Source organism: Channa argus, unplaced genomic scaffold (assembly GCF_033026475.1).
Source record: "Channa argus isolate prfri unplaced genomic scaffold, Channa argus male v1.0 Contig020, whole genome shotgun sequence".
In the NCBI taxonomy this organism is placed as follows: domain Eukaryota; kingdom Metazoa; phylum Chordata; class Actinopteri; order Anabantiformes; family Channidae; genus Channa; species Channa argus.
This window is the reverse complement of record NW_027125239.1, coordinates 133,339-149,694: the sequence shown is the minus strand read 5'-3', so window position 1 is coordinate 149,694 and position 16,356 is coordinate 133,339. Positions and strand designations below refer to the sequence as shown.

The 16,356-nt window shown below is 41.8% G+C and overlaps 16 pseudogenes; all 16 read right to left on the bottom strand.

Annotated features, from left to right (window-relative positions):
- Positions 1-1,599: 1,599 nt before the first annotated feature.
- On the bottom strand, positions 1,600-1,718 carry LOC137114750 (5S ribosomal RNA; annotated as a pseudogene).
- Positions 1,719-2,571: 853 nt separating this feature from the next.
- On the bottom strand, positions 2,572-2,690 carry LOC137114813 (5S ribosomal RNA; annotated as a pseudogene).
- Positions 2,691-3,546: 856 nt separating this feature from the next.
- On the bottom strand, positions 3,547-3,665 carry LOC137114812 (5S ribosomal RNA; annotated as a pseudogene).
- An 857-nt stretch (positions 3,666-4,522) lies between these two features.
- Positions 4,523-4,641, bottom strand: LOC137114733 (5S ribosomal RNA; annotated as a pseudogene).
- Positions 4,642-5,498: 857 nt separating this feature from the next.
- On the bottom strand, positions 5,499-5,617 carry LOC137114632 (5S ribosomal RNA; annotated as a pseudogene).
- An 853-nt stretch (positions 5,618-6,470) lies between these two features.
- Positions 6,471-6,589, bottom strand: LOC137114749 (5S ribosomal RNA; annotated as a pseudogene).
- Positions 6,590-7,442: 853 nt separating this feature from the next.
- Positions 7,443-7,561, bottom strand: LOC137114801 (5S ribosomal RNA; annotated as a pseudogene).
- An 857-nt stretch (positions 7,562-8,418) lies between these two features.
- Positions 8,419-8,537, bottom strand: LOC137115211 (5S ribosomal RNA; annotated as a pseudogene).
- An 857-nt stretch (positions 8,538-9,394) lies between these two features.
- On the bottom strand, positions 9,395-9,513 carry LOC137115275 (5S ribosomal RNA; annotated as a pseudogene).
- An 853-nt stretch (positions 9,514-10,366) lies between these two features.
- LOC137114790 (5S ribosomal RNA) lies at positions 10,367-10,485 on the bottom strand (annotated as a pseudogene).
- An 857-nt stretch (positions 10,486-11,342) lies between these two features.
- On the bottom strand, positions 11,343-11,461 carry LOC137114731 (5S ribosomal RNA; annotated as a pseudogene).
- Positions 11,462-12,310: 849 nt separating this feature from the next.
- LOC137114695 (5S ribosomal RNA) lies at positions 12,311-12,429 on the bottom strand (annotated as a pseudogene).
- An 853-nt stretch (positions 12,430-13,282) lies between these two features.
- Positions 13,283-13,401, bottom strand: LOC137114605 (5S ribosomal RNA; annotated as a pseudogene).
- Positions 13,402-14,254: 853 nt separating this feature from the next.
- LOC137114779 (5S ribosomal RNA) lies at positions 14,255-14,373 on the bottom strand (annotated as a pseudogene).
- Positions 14,374-15,230: 857 nt separating this feature from the next.
- Positions 15,231-15,349, bottom strand: LOC137114768 (5S ribosomal RNA; annotated as a pseudogene).
- Positions 15,350-16,202: 853 nt separating this feature from the next.
- On the bottom strand, positions 16,203-16,321 carry LOC137114506 (5S ribosomal RNA; annotated as a pseudogene).
- Between the last annotated feature and the right edge of the window lie 35 nt (positions 16,322-16,356).

Here is a 16,356-nt window from a genome sequence, read left to right as displayed (position 1 = left end):
ACGAAAGAAAGTGTCAAACAAAACATGACTCTACAACTCAGGGCGAACCAAGGCCAACATAATAAACAAAATAAGCCATTTCCCACCGAAAGTGTTAGCTAGCCTGATAGAAATAATCAAACCAAAAGATAGTCGCTAACCCTAACTCCCTAATGTGAAAACACTCCAAAGAAAATGGCAGTTCACCCCTACAGATTTAATACTATTTACAAAATATACAATTTATAAACAAATCCACGGCACAAAACCTAACAATTCAAAAATGCTAAATAAGGTTTGGAAACCAAGAAAAGCAAACAGGTGCTGATGCCAGAAAGAGCCTCGCTAGCTGTTGGGAACCGTACTTTTAAAACTCCAGGAAGTGTAGGATGGACCAATCAGCTTCCTGTACTGCCCCCCAATCCGGCCAATCAGGCAGGGCACCTATAAGAACAAGAAAATAAAAACAACACATATGGCCAGGACTGTAACATGGTCTACTAGTAATGAAGCACGATGGTTGGCAAACCAATAAAGTAGCAAAACAGCAATGAAAGAACAAAATTTGATGAAAATATAGAACAATTTCTATGAATAAATAGGCAGTAACACCAGCTTGTGCTGCCCGTAAACCCAAGCAAAGAAGCTTACAGGACGTGGTATTCCCAGGCGGTCTTCCTACCAAGTACTAACAAGGCCCGGCCATATTTGGCTGCTGAGATCGGACGGGATCGGGCGCTTAGAGAGCAGTGTGGCCGCAAGCTGCATTTGACATCATCAACAGCTCTTAAAAACGCTGGAGAAGCAGAATGCATGACACTTGCTAAGAAGAAGATAAATGTGGCAAAGTACAAAGTACTATAACTGTACTGGTCTGTTACGCCCCTGTCTAGGGGGTCAGGGTGCAACATACAAAGATAAATTAGCATGTTCCCTCTCCGATCCCCAAACCAAAATCCAGGATCGAGATGTTCCAACAGAATGATATTTATTTTAAACGAAAGAAAGTGTCAAACAAAACATGACACTACAACTCAGGGCGAACCAAGGCCAACATAATAAACAAAATAAGCCATTTCCCACAGAAAGTGCTAGCTAGCCTGATAGAAATAAACAAACCAAAAGACAGTCGCTAACCCTAACTCCCTAATGTGAAAACAGTCCAAAGAAAATGGCAGTTCACCCCTACAGATTTAATACTATTTACAAAATATACAATTTATAAACAAAACCACGGCACAAAACCTAACAATTCAAAAATGCTAAATAAGGTTTGGAAACCAAGAACAGCAAACAGGTGCTGATGCCAGAAAGAGCCTCGCTAGCTGTTGGGAACCGTACTTTTAAAACTCCAGGAAGTGTAGGATGGACCAATCAGCTTCCTGTACTGCCCCCCAATCCGGCCAATCAGGCAGGGCACCTATAAGAACAAGAAAATAAAAACAACACATATGGCCAGGACCGTAACATGGTCTACTAGTAATGAAGCACGATGGTTGGCAAACCAATAAAGTAGCAAAACAGCAATGAAAGAACAAAATTTGATGAAAATATAGAACAATTTCTATGAATAAATAGGCAGTAACACCAGCTTGTGCTGCCCGTAAACCTAAGCAAAAAAGCTTACAGCACCTGGTATTCCCAGGCGGTCTTCCTACCAAGTTCTAACCAGGCTCGGCTCTATTTGGCTGCCGAGATCGGACGAGATCGAGCGCTTAGAGAGCGGTGGGGCCGTAAGCTGCATTTGACATCATCAACAGCTCTTAAAAACGCTGGAGAAGCAGAATGCATGACACTTGCTAAGAAGAAGATAAATGTGGCAAAGTACAAAGTACTATAACTGTACTGGTCTGTTACGCCCCTGTCTAGGGGGTCAGGGTGCAACATACAAAGATAAATTAGCATGTTCCCTCTCCGATCCCCAAACCAAAATCCAGGATCGAGATGTTCCAACAGAATGATATTTATTTTAAACGAAAGAAAGTGACAAACAAAAAATGACACAACTCATGGCGAACCAAGGCCAACATAATAAACAAAATAAGCCATTTCCCACAGAAAGTGCTAGCTAGCCTGATAGAAATAAACAAACCAAAAGACAGTCGCTAACCCTAACTCCCTAATGTGAAAACGGTCCAAAGAAAATGGCAGTTCACCCCTACAGATTTAATACTATTTACAAAATATACAATTTATAACAAAACCACGTCACAAAACCTAACAATTCAAAAATGCTAAATAAGGTTTGGAAACCAAGAACAGCAAACAGGTGCTGATGCCAGAAAGAGCCTCGCTTGCTGTTGGGAACCGTACTTTTAAAACTCCAGGAAGTGTAGGATGGACCAATCAGCTTCCTGTACTGCCCCCCAATCTGGCCAATCAGGCAGGGCACCTATAAGAACAAGAAAATAAAAACAACACATATGGCCAGGACCGTAACATGGTCTACTAGTAATGAAGCACGATGGTTGGCAAACCAATAAAGTAGCAAAACAGCAATGAAAGAACAAAATTTGATGAAAATATAGAACAATTTCTATGAATAAATAGGCAGTAACACCAGCTTGTGCTGCCCGTAAACCCAAGCAAAAAAGCTTACAGCACCTGGTATTCCCAGGCGGTCTTCCTACCAAGTACTAACCAGGCCCGGCTCTATTTGGCTGCCGAGATCGGACGAGATCGGGCGCTTAGAGAGCGGTGTGGCCGTAAGCTGCATTTGACATCATCAACAGCTCTTAAAAACGCTGGAGAAGCAGAATGCATGACACTTGCTAAGAAGAAGATAAATGTGGCAAAGTACAAAGTACTATAACTGTACTGGTCTGTTACGCCCCTGTCTAGGGGGTCAGGGTGCAACATACAAAGATAAATTAGGATGTTCCCTCTCCGGTCTCCAAACCATAATCCAGGATCGAGATGTTCCAACAGAATGATATTTATTTTAAACGAAAGAAAGTGTCAAACAAAACATGACACTACAACTCAGGGCGAACCAAGGCCAACATAATAAACAAAATAAGCCATTTCCCACAGAAAGTGCTAGCTAGCCTGATAGAAATAAACAAACCAAAAGACAGTCGCTAACCCTAACTCCCTAATGTGAAAACGGTCCAAAGAAAATGGCAGTTCACCCCTACAGATTTAATACTATTTACAAAATATACAATTTATAACAAAACCACGTCACAAAACCTAACAATTCAAAAATGCTAAATAAGGTTTGGAAACCAAGAACAGCAAACAGGTGCTGATGCCAGAAAGAGCCTCGCTTGCTGTTAGGAACCGTACTTTTAAAACTCCAGGAAGTGTAGGATGGACCAATCAGCTTCCTGTACTGCCCCCCAATCCGGCCAATCAGGCAGGGCACCTATAAGAACAAGAAAATAAAAACAACACATATGGCCAGGACCGTAACATGGTCTACTAGTAATGAAGCACGATGGTTGGCAAACCAATAAAGTAGCAAAACAGCAATGAAAGAACAAAATTTGATGAAAATATAGAACAATTTCTATGAATAAATAGGCAGTAACACCAGCTTGTGCTGCCCGTAAACCCAAGCAAAAAAGCTTACAGCACCTGGTATTCCCAGGCGGTCTTCCTACCAAGTACTAACCAGGCCCGGCTCTATTTGGCTGCCGAGATCGGACGAGATCGGGCGCTTAGAGAGCGGTGTGGCCGTAAGCTGCATTTGACATCATCAACAGCTCTTAAAAACGCTGGAGAAGCAGAATGCATGACACTTGCTAAGAAGAAGATAAATATGGCAAAGTACAAAGTACTATAACTGTACTGGTCTGTTACGCCCCTGTCTAGGGGGTCAGGGTGAAACAGACAAAGATAAATTTGGATGTTCCCTCTCCGATCCTCAAACCAAAATCCAGGATTGAGATGTTCCAACAGAATGATATTTATTTTAAACGAAAGAAAGTGTCAAACAAAACATGACTCTACAACTCAGGGCGAACCAAGGCCAACATAATAAACAAAATAAGCCATTTCCCACCGAAAGTGTTAGCTAGCCTGATAGAAATAAACAAACCAAAAGATAGTCGCTAACCCTAACTCCCTAATGTGAAAACACTCCAAAGAAAATGGCAGTTCACCCCTACAGATTTAATACTATTTACAAAATATACAATTTATAAACAAATCCACGGCACAAAACCTAACAATTCAAAAATGCTAAATAAGGTTTGGAAACCAAGAAAAGCAAACAGGTGCTGATGCCAGAAAGAGCCTCGCTAGCTGTTGGGAACCGTACTTTTAAAACTCCAGGAAGTGTAGGATGGACCAATCAGCTTCCTGTACTGCCCCCCAATCCGGCCAATCAGGCAGGGCACCTATAAGAACAAGAAAATAAAAACAACACATATGGCCAGGACTGTAACATGGTCTACTAGTAATGAAGCACGATGGTTGGCAAACCAATAAAGTAGCAAAACAGCAATGAAAGAACAAAATTTGATGAAAATATAGAACAATTTCTATGAATAAATAGGCAGTAACACCAGCTTGTGCTGCCCGTAAACCCAAGCAAAGAAGCTTACAGCACCTGGTATTCCCAGGCGGTCTTCCTACCAAGTACTAACAAGGCCCGGCCATATTTGGCTGCTGAGATCGGACGGGATCGGGCGCTTAGAGAGCAGTGTGGCCGTAAGCTGCATTTGACATCATCAACAGCTCTTAAAAACGCTGGAGAAGCAGAATGCATGACACTTGCTAAGAAGAAGATAAATGTGGCAAAGTACAAAGTACTATAACTGTACTGGTCTGTTACGCCCCTGTCTAGGGGGTCAGGGTGCAACATACAAAGATAAATTAGCATGTTCCCTCTCCGATACCCAAACCAAAATCCAGGATCGAGATGTTCCAACAGAATGATATTTATTTTAAACGAAAGAAAGTGTCAAACAAAACATGACACTACAACTCAGGGCGAACCAAGGCCAACATAATAAACAAAATAAGCCATTTCCCACAGAAAGTGCTAGCTAGCCTGATAGAAATAAACAAACCAAAAGACAGTCGCTAACCCTAACTCCCTAATGTGAAAACAGTCCAAAGAAAATGGCAGTTCACCCCTACAGATTTAATACTATTTACAAAATATACAATTTATAAACAAAACCACGGCACAAAACCTAACAATTCAAAAATGCTAAATAAGGTTTGGAAACCAAGAACAGCAAACAGGTGCTGATGCCAGAAAGAGCCTCGCTAGCTGTTGGGAACCGTACTTTTAAAACTCCAGGAAGTGTAGGATGGACCAATCAGCTTCCTGTACTGCCCCCCAATCCGGCCAATCAGGCAGGGCACCTATAAGAACAACAAAATAAAAACAACACATATGGCCAGGACCGTAACATGGTCTACTAGTAATGAAGCACGATGGTTGGCAAACCAATAAAGTAGCAAAACAGCAATGAAAGAACAAAATTTGATGAAAATATAGAACAATTTCTATGAATAAATAGGCAGTAACACCAGCTTGTGCTGCCCGTAAACCCAAGCAAAAAAGCTTACAGCACCTGGTATTCCCAGGCGGTCTTCCTACCAAGTACTAACCAGGCCCGGCTCTATTTGGCTGCCGAGATCGGACGAGATCGGGCACTTAGAGAGCGGTGGGGCCGTAAGCTGCATTTGACATCATCAACAGCTCTTAAAAACGCTGGAGAAGCAGAATGCATGACACTTGCTAAGAAGAAGATAAATGTGGCAAAGTACAAAGTACTATAACTGTACTGGTCTGTTACGCCCCTGTCTAGGGGGTCAGGGTGCAACATACAAAGATAAATTAGCATGTTCCCTCTCCGATCCCCAAACCAAAATCCAGGATCGAGATGTTCCAACAGAATGATATTTATTTTAAACGAAAGAAAGTGACAAACAAAAAATGACACAACTCATGGCGAACCAAGGCCAACATAATAAACAAAATAAGCCATTTCCCACAGAAAGTGCTAGCTAGCCTGATAGAAATAAACAAACCAAAAGACAGTCGCTAACCCTAACTCCCTAATGTGAAAACGGTCCAAAGAAAATGGCAGTTCACCCCTACAGATTTAATACTATTTACAAAATATACAATTTATAACAAAACCACGTCACAAAACCTAACAATTCAAAAATGCTAAATAAGGTTTGGAAACCAAGAACAGCAAACAGGTGCTGATGCCAGAAAGAGCCTCGCTTGCTGTTGGGAACCGTACTTTTAAAACTCCAGGAAGTGTAGGATGGACCAATCAGCTTCCTGTACTGCCCCCCAATCCGGCCAATCAGGCAGGGCACCTATAAGAACAAGAAAATAAAAACAACACATATGGCCAGGACCGTAACATGGTCTACTAGTAATGAAGCACGATGGTTGGCAAACCAATAAAGTAGCAAAACAGCAATGAAAGAACAAAATTTGATGAAAATATAGAACAATTTCTATGAATAAATAGGCAGTAACACCAGCTTGTGCTGCCCGTAAACCTAAGCAAAAAAGCTTACAGCACCTGGTATTCCCAGGCGGTCTTCCTACCAAGTTCTAACCAGGCTCGGCTCTATTTGGCTGCCGAGATCGGACGAGATCGAGCGCTTAGAGAGCGGTGGGGCCGTAAGCTGCATTTGACATCATCAACAGCTCTTAAAAACGCTGGAGAAGCAGAATGCATGACACTTGCTAAGAAGAAGATAAATGTGGCAAAGTACAAAGTACTATAACTGTACTGGTCTGTTACGCCCCTGTCTAGGGGGTCAGGGTGCAACATACAAAGATAAATTAGCATGTTCCCTCTCCGATCCCCAAACCAAAATCCAGGATCGAGATGTTCCAACAGAATGATATTTATTTTAAACGAAAGAAAGTGACAAACAAAAAATGACACAACTCATGGCGAACCAAGGCCAACATAATAAACAAAATAAGCCATTTCCCACAGAAAGTGCTAGCTAGCCTGATAGAAATAAACAAACCAAAAGACAGTCGCTAACCCTAACTCCCTAATGTGAAAACGGTCCAAAGAAAATGGCAGTTCACCCCTACAGATTTAATACTATTTACAAAATATACAATTTATAACAAAACCACGTCACAAAACCTAACAATTCAAAAATGCTAAATAAGGTTTGGAAACCAAGAACAGCAAACAGGTGCTGATGCCAGAAAGAGCCTCGCTTGCTGTTGGGAACCGTACTTTTAAAACTCCAGGAAGTGTAGGATGGACCAATCAGCTTCCTGTACTGCCCCCCAATCTGGCCAATCAGGCAGGGCACCTATAAGAACAAGAAAATAAAAACAACACATATGGCCAGGACCGTAACATGGTCTACTAGTAATGAAGCACGATGGTTGGCAAACCAATAAAGTAGCAAAACAGCAATGAAAGAACAAAATTTGATGAAAATATAGAACAATTTCTATGAATAAATAGGCAGTAACACCAGCTTGTGCTGCCCGTAAACCCAAGCAAAAAAGCTTACAGCACCTGGTATTCCCAGGCGGTCTTCCTACCAAGTACTAACCAGGCCCGGCTCTATTTGGCTGCCGAGATCGGACGAGATCGGGCGCTTAGAGAGCGGTGTGGCCGTAAGCTGCATTTGACATCATCAACAGCTCTTAAAAACGCTGGAGAAGCAGATTGCATGACACTTGCTAAGAAGAAGATAAATGTGGCAAAGTACAAAGTACTATAACTGTACTGGTCTGTTACGCCCCTGTCTAGGGGGTCAGGGTGAAACATACAAAGATAAATTTGGATGTTCCCTCTCCGATCCTCAAACCAAAATCCAGGATTGAGATGTTCCAACAGAATGATATTTATTTTAAACGAAAGAAAGTGTCAAACAAAACATGACACTACAACTCATGGCGAACCAAGGCCAACATAATAAACAAAATAAGCCATTTCCCACAGAAAGTGTTAGCTAGCCTGATAAAAATAAACAAACCAAAAGATAGTCGCTAACCCTAACTCCCTAATGTGAAAACACTCCAAAGAAAATGGCAGTTCACCCCTACAGATTTAATACTATTTACAAAATATACAATTTATAAACAAAACCACGGCACAAAACCTAACAATTCAAAAATGCTAAATAAGGTTTGGAAACCAAGAACAGCAAACAGGTGCTGCTGCCAGAAAGAGCCTCGCTAGCTGTTGGGAACCGTACTTTTAAAACTCCAGGAAGTGAAGGATGGACCAATCAGCTTCCTGTACTGCCCCCCAATCCGGCAGATAAGGCAGGGCACCTATAAGAACAACAAAATAAAAACAACACATATGGCCAGGACCGTAACATGGTCTACTAGTAATGAAGCACGATGGTTGACAAACCAATAAAGTAGCAAAACAGCAATGAAAGAACAAAATTTGATGAAAATATGGAACAATTTCTATGAATAAATAGGCAGTAACACCAGCTTGTGCTGCCCGTAAACCCAAGCAAAAAAACTTACAGCACCTGGTATTCCCAGGCGGTCTTCCTACCAAGTACTAACCAGGCCCGGCTCTATTTGGCTGCCGAGATCGGACGAGATCGGGCGCTTAGAGAGCGGTGTGGCCGTAAGCTGCATTTGACATCATCAACAGCTCCTAAAAACGCTGGAGAAGCAGAATGCATGACACTTGCTAAGAAGAAGATAAATGTGGCAAAGTACAAAGTACTATAACTGTACTGGTCTGTTACGCCGCTGTCTAGGGGGTCAGGGTGCAACATACAAAGATAAATTAGCATGTTCCCTCTCCGATCCCCAAACCAAAATCCAGGATCGAGATGTTCCAACAGAATGATATTTATTTTAAACGAAAGAAAGTGTCAAACAAAACATGACACTACAACTCAGGGCGAACCAAGGCCAACATAATAAACAAAATAAGCCATTTCCCACAGAAAGTGCTAGCTAGCCTGATAGAAATAAACAAACCAAAAGACAGTCGCTAACCCTAACTCCCTAATGTGAAAACACTCCAAAGAAAATGGCAGTTCACCCCTACAGATTTAATACTATTTACAAAATATACAATTTATAAACAAAACCACGGCACAAAACCTAACAATTCAAAAATGCTAAATAAGGTTTGGAAACCAAGAACAGCAAACAGGTGCTGATGCCAGAAAGAGCCTCGCTAGCTGTTGGGAACCGTACTTTTAAAACTCCAGGAAGTGTAGGATGGACCAATCAGCTTCCTGTACTGCCCCCCAATCCGGCCAATCAGGCAGGGCACCTATAAGAACAACAAAATAAAAACAACACATATGGCCAGGACCGTAACATGGTCTACTAGTAATGAAGCACGATGGTTGGCAAACCAATAAAGTAGCAAAACAGCAATGAAAGAACAAAATTTGATGAAAATATAGAACAATTTCTATGAATAAATAGGCAGTAACACCAGCTTGTGCTGCCCGTAAACCCAAGCAAAAAAGCTTACAGCACCTGGTATTCCCAGGCGGTCTTCCTACCAAGTACTAACCAGGCCCGGCTCTATTTGGCTGCCGAGATCGGACGAGATCGGGCGCTTAGAGAGCGGTGGGGCCGTAAGCTGCATTTGACATCATCAACAGCTCTTAAAAACGCTGGAGAAGCAGAATGCATGACACTTGCTAAGAAGAAGATAAATGTGGCAAAGTACAAAGTACTATAACTGTACTGGTCTGTTACGCCCCTGTCTAGGGGGTCAGGGTGCAACATACAAAGATAAATTAGCATGTTCCCTCTCCGATCCCCAAACCAAAATCCAGGATCGAGATGTTCCAACAGAATGATATTTATTTTAAACGAAAGAAAGTGACAAACAAAAAATGACACAACTCATGGCGAACCAAGGCCAACATAATAAACAAAATAAGCCATTTCCCACAGAAAGTGCTAGCTAGCCTGATAGAAATAAACAAACCAAAAGACAGTCGCTAACCCTAACTCCCTAATGTGAAAACGGTCCAAAGAAAATGGCAGTTCACCCCTACAGATTTAATACTATTTACAAAATATACAATTTATAACAAAACCACGTCACAAAACCTAACAATTCAAAAATGCTAAATAAGGTTTGGAAACCAAGAACAGCAAACAGGTGCTGATGCCAGAAAGAGCCTCGCTTGCTGTTAGGAACCGTACTTTTAAAACTCCAGGAAGTGTAGGATGGACCAATCAGCTTCCTGTACTGCCCCCCAATCCGGCCAATCAGGCAGGGCACCTATAAGAACAAGAAAATAAAAACAACACATATGGCCAGGACCGTAACATGGTCTACTAGTAATGAAGCACGATGGTTGGCAAACCAATAAAGTAGCAAAACAGCAATGAAAGAACAAAATTTGATGAAAATATAGAACAATTTCTATGAATAAATAGGCAGTAACACCAGCTTGTGCTGCCCGTAAACCCAAGCAAAAAAGCTTACAGCACCTGGTATTCCCAGGCGGTCTTCCTACCAAGTACTAACCAGGCCCGGCTCTATTTGGCTGCCGAGATCGGACGAGATCGGGCGCTTAGAGAGCGGTGTGGCCGTAAGCTGCATTTGACATCATCAACAGCTCTTAAAAACGCTGGAGAAGCAGAATGCATGACACTTGCTAAGAAGAAGATAAATATGGCAAAGTACAAAGTACTATAACTGTACTGGTCTGTTACGCCCCTGTCTAGGGGGTCAGGGTGAAACAGACAAAGATAAATTTGGATGTTCCCTCTCCGATCCTCAAACCAAAATCCAGGATTGAGATGTTCCAACAGAATGATATTTATTTTAAACGAAAGAAAGTGTCAAACAAAACATGACTCTACAACTCAGGGCGAACCAAGGCCAACATAATAAACAAAATAAGCCATTTCCCACCGAAAGTGTTAGCTAGCCTGATAGAAATAAACAAACCAAAAGATAGTCGCTAACCCTAACTCCCTAATGTGAAAACACTCCAAAGAAAATGGCAGTTCACCCCTACAGATTTAATACTATTTACAAAATATACAATTTATAAACAAATCCACGGCACAAAACCTAACAATTCAAAAATGCTAAATAAGGTTTGGAAACCAAGAAAAGCAAACAGGTACTGATGCCAGAAAGAGCCTCGCTAGCTGTTGGGAACCGTACTTTTAAAACTCCAGGAAGTGTAGGATGGACCAATCAGCTTCCTGTACTGCCCCCCAATCCGGCCAATCAGGCAGGGCACCTATAAGAACAAGAAAATAAAAACAACACATATGGCCAGGACTGTAACATGGTCTACTAGTAATGAAGCACGATGGTTGGCAAACCAATAAAGTAGCAAAACAGCAATGAAAGAACAAAATTTGATGAAAATATAGAACAATTTCTATGAATAAATAGGCAGTAACACCAGCTTGTGCTGCCCGTAAACCCAAGCAAAGAAGCTTACAGCACCTGGTATTCCCAGGCGGTCTTCCTACCAAGTACTAACAAGGCCCGGCCATATTTGGCTGCTGAGATCGGACGGGATCGGGCGCTTAGAGAGCAGTGTGGCCGTAAGCTGCATTTGACATCATCAACAGCTCTTAAAAACGCTGGAATGCATGACACTTGCTAAGAAGAAGATAAATGTGGCAAAGTACAAAGTACTATAACTGTACTGGTCTGTTACGCCCCTGTCTAGGGGGTCAGGGTGCAACATACAAAGATAAATTAGCATGTTCCCTCTCCGATCCCCAAACCAAAATCCAGGATCGAGATGTTCCAACAGAATGATATTTATTTTAAACGAAAGAAAGTGTCAAACAAAACATGACACTACAACTCAGGGCGAACCAAGGCCAACATAATAAACAAAATAAGCCATTTCCCACAGAAAGTGCTAGCTAGCCTGATAGAAATAAACAAACCAAAAGACAGTCGCTAACCCTAACTCCCTAATGTGAAAACAGTCCAAAGAAAATGGCAGTTCACCCCTACAGATTTAATACTATTTACAAAATATACAATTTATAAACAAAACCACGGCACAAAACCTAACAATTCAAAAATGCTAAATAAGGTTTGGAAACCAAGAACAGCAAACAGGTGCTGATGCCAGAAAGAGCCTCGCTAGCTGTTGGGAACCGTACTTTTAAAACTCCAGGAAGTGTAGGATGGACCAATCAGCTTCCTGTACTGCCCCCCAATCCGGCCAATCAGGCAGGGCACCTATAAGAACAAAAAAATAAAAACAACACATATGGCCAGGACCGTAACATGGTCTACTAGTAATGAAGCACGATGGTTGGCAAACCAATAAAGTAGCAAAACAGCAATGAAAGAACAAAATTTGATGAAAATATAGAACAATTTCTATGAATAAATAGGCAGTAACACCAGCTTGTGCTGCCCGTAAACCTAAGCAAAAAAGCTTACAGCACCTGGTATTCCCAGGCGGTCTTCCTACCAAGTACTAACCAGGCTCGGCTCTATTTGGCTGCCGAGATCGGACGAGATCGAGCGCTTAGAGAGCGGTGGGGCCGTAAGCTGCATTTGACATCATCAACAGCTCTTAAAAACGCTGGAGAAGCAGAATGCATGACACTTGCTAAGAAGAAGATAAATGTGGCAAAGTACAAAGTACTATAACTGTACTGGTCTGTTACGCCCCTGTCTAGGGGGTCAGGGTGCAACATACAAAGATAAATTAGCATGTTCCCTCTCCGATCCCCAAACCAAAATCCAGGATCGAGATGTTCCAACAGAATGATATTTATTTTAAACGAAAGAAAGTGACAAACAAAAAATGACACAACTCATGGCGAACCAAGGCCAACATAATAAACAAAATAAGCCATTTCCCACAGAAAGTGCTAGCTAGCCTGATAGAAATAAACAAACCAAAAGACAGTCGCTAACCCTAACTCCCTAATGTGAAAACGGTCCAAAGAAAATGGCAGTTCACCCCTACAGATTTAATACTATTTACAAAATATACAATTTATAACAAAACCACGTCACAAAACCTAACAATTCAAAAATGCTAAATAAGGTTTGGAAACCAAGAACAGCAAACAGGTGCTGATGCCAGAAAGAGCCTCGCTTGCTGTTGGGAACCGTACTTTTAAAACTCCAGGAAGTGTAGGATGGACCAATCAGCTTCCTGTACTGCCCCCCAATCTGGCCAATCAGGCAGGGCACCTATAAGAACAAGAAAATAAAAACAACACATATGGCCAGAACCGTAACATGGTCTACTAGTAATGAAGCACGATGGTTGGCAAACCAATAAAGTAGCAAAACAGCAATGAAAGAACAAAATTTGATGAAAATATAGAACAATTTCTATGAATAAATAGGCAGTAACACCAGCTTGTGCTGCCCGTAAACCCAAGCAAAAAAGCTTACAGCACCTGGTATTCCCAGGCGGTCTTCCTACCAAGTACTAACCAGGCCCGGCTCTATTTGGCTGCCGAGATCGGACGAGCTCGGGCGCTTAGAGAGCGGTGTGGCCGTAAGCTGCATTTGACATCATCAACAGCTCCTAAAAACGCTGGAGAAGCAGAATGCATGACACTTGCTAAGAAGAAGATAAATGTGGCAAAGTACAAAGTACTATAACTGTACTGGTCTGTTACGCCCCTGTCTAGGGGGTCAGGGTGCAACATACAAAGATAAATTAGCATGTTCCCTCTCCGATCCCCAAACCAAAATCCAGGATCGAGATGTTCCAACAGAATGATATTTATTTTAAACGAAAGAAAGTGACAAACAAAAAATGACACAACTCAGGGCGAACCAAGGCCAACATAATAAACAAAATAAGCCATTTCCCACAGAAAGTGCTAGCTAGCCTGATAGAAATAAACAAACCAAAAGACAGTCGCTAACCCTAACTCCCTAATGTGAAAACGGTCCAAAGAAAATGGCAGTTCACCCCTACAGATTTAATACTATTTACAAAATATACAATTTATAACAAAACCACGTCACAAAACCTAACAATTCAAAAATGCTAAATAAGGTTTGGAAACCAAGAACAGCAAACAGGTGCTGATGCCAGAAAGAGCCTCGCTTGCTGTTGGGAACCGTACTTTTAAAACTCCAGGAAGTGTAGGATGGACCAATCAGCTTCCTGTACTGCCCCCCAATCCGGCCAATCAGGCAGGGCACCTATAAGAACAAGAAAATAAAAACAACACATATGGCCAGGACCGTAACATGGTCTACTAGTAATGAAGCACGATGGTTGGCAAACCAATAAAGTAGCAAAACAGCAATGAAAGAACAAAATTTGATGAAAATATAGAACAATTTCTATGAATAAATAGGCAGTAACACCAGCTTGTGCTGCCCGTAAACCCAAGCAAAAAAGCTTACAGCACCTGGTATTCCCAGGCGGTCTTCCTACCAAGTACTAACCAGGCCCGGCTCTATTTGGCTGCCGAGATCGGACGAGATCGGGCGCTTAGAGAGCGGTGTGGCCGTAAGCTGCATTTGACATCATCAACAGCTCTTAAAAACGCTGGAGAAGCAGAATGCATGACACTTGCTAAGAAGAAGATAAATGTGGCAAAGTACAAAGTACTATAACTGTACTGGTCTGTTACGCCCCTGTCTAGGGGGTCAGGGTGCAACATACAAAGATAAATTAGGATGTTCCCTCTCCGGTCTCCAAACCATAATCCAGGATCGAGATGTTCCAACAGAATGATATTTATTTTAAACGAAAGAAAGTGTCAAACAAAACATGACACTACAACTCAGGGCGAACCAAGGCCAACATAATAAACAAAATAAGCCATTTCCCACAGAAAGTGCTAGCTAGCCTGATAGAAATAAACAAACCAAAAGACAGTCGCTAACCATAACTCCCTAATGTGAAAACAGTCCAAAGAAAATGGCAGTTCACCCCTACAGATTTAATACTATTTACAAAATATACAATTTATAAACAAAACCACGGCACAAAACCTAACAATTCAAAAATGCTAAATAAGGTTTGGAAACCAAGAACAGGAAACAGGTGCTGATGCCAGAAAGAGCCTCGCTAGCTGTTGGGAACCGTACTTTTAAAACTTCAGGAAGTGTAGGATGGACCAATCAGCTTCCTGTACTGCCCCCCAATCCGGCCAATCAGGCAGGGCACCTATAAGAAAAAGAAAATAAAAACAACACATATGGCCAGGACCGTAACATGGTCTACTAGTAATGAAGCACGATGGTTGGCAAACCAATAAAGTAGCAAAACAGCAATGAAAGAACAAAATTTGATGAAAATATAGAACAATTTCTATGAATAAATAGGCAGTAACACCAGCTTGTGCTGCCCGTAAACCCAAGCAAAAAAGCTTACAGCACCTGGTATTCCCAGGCGGTCTTCCTACCAAGTACTAACCAGGCCCGGCTCTATTTGGCTGCCGAGATCGGACGAGATCGGGCGCTTAGAGAGCGGTGTGGCCGTAAGCTGCATTTGACATCATCAACAGCTCTTAAAAACGCTAGAGAAGCAGAATGCATGACACTTACTAAGAAGAAGATAAATGTGGCAAAGTACAAAGTACTATAACTGTACTGGTCTGTTACGCCCCTGTCTAGGGGGTCAGGGTGCAACATACAAAGATAAATTAGCATGTTCCCTCTCCGATCCCCAAACCAAAATCCAGGATCGAGATGTTCCAACAGAATGATATTTATTTTAAACGAAAGAAAGTGACAAACAAAAAATGACACAACTCATGGCGAACCAAGGCCAACATAATAAACAAAATAAGCCATTTCCCACAGAAAGTGCTAGCTAGCCTGATAGAAATAAACAAACCAAAAGACAGTCGCTAACCCTAACTCCCTAATGTGAAAACGGTCCAAAGAAAATGGCAGTTCACCCCTACAGATTTAATACTATTTACAAAATATACAATTTATAACAAAACCACGTCACAAAACCTAACAATTCAAAAATGCTAAATAAGGTTTGGAAACCAAGAACAGCAAACAGGTGCTGATGCCAGAAAGAGCCTCGCTTGCTGTTGGGAACCGTACTTTTAAAACTCCAGGAAGTGTAGGATGGACCAATCAGCTTCCTGTACTGCCCCCCAATCCGGCCAATCAGGCAGGGCACCTATAAGAACAAGAAAATAAAAACAACACATATGGCCAGGACCGTAACATGGTCTACTAGTAATGAAGCACGATGGTTGGCAAACCAATAAAGTAGCAAAACAGCAATGAAAGAACAAAATTTGATGAAAATATAGAACAATTTCTATGAATAAATAGGCAGTAACACCAGCTTGTGCTGCCCGTAAACCCAAGCAAAAAAGCTTACAGCACCTGGTATTCCCAGGCGGTCTTCCTACCAAGTACTAACCAGGCCCGGCTCTATTTGGCTGCCGAGATCGGATGAGATCGGGCGCTTAGAGAGCGGTGTGGCCGTAAGCTGCATTTGACATCATCAACAGCTCTTAAAAACGCT